The following is a 227-nucleotide window of genomic DNA, read 5'->3' on the forward strand; positions in this document are numbered from 1 at the left end:
GGTATCTTGAACTTCACATTCTGTATAACTAACAGCTTCAGCATTATGTACTTGTTAGTGAATTTATTAAGCTCATAAGTAGTTCAAGAAACTTAGGAATGGGACCATAAATGTCATCTGCAGTTTGTGAACTGCAAGTATCTGACTGTTTTGATCAAGGTTTTTATGGGAAAGTTAAATGGTTATTAAAATCATTTACTACTGCTACACTAAAAGGGAGAAATCCT

The sequence above is a fragment of the Antrostomus carolinensis genome, unplaced genomic scaffold (genome assembly GCF_000700745.2).
Source record: "Antrostomus carolinensis isolate BGI_N321 unplaced genomic scaffold, ASM70074v2 scaffold7262, whole genome shotgun sequence".
Lineage (NCBI taxonomy): Eukaryota > Metazoa > Chordata > Aves > Caprimulgiformes > Caprimulgidae > Antrostomus > Antrostomus carolinensis.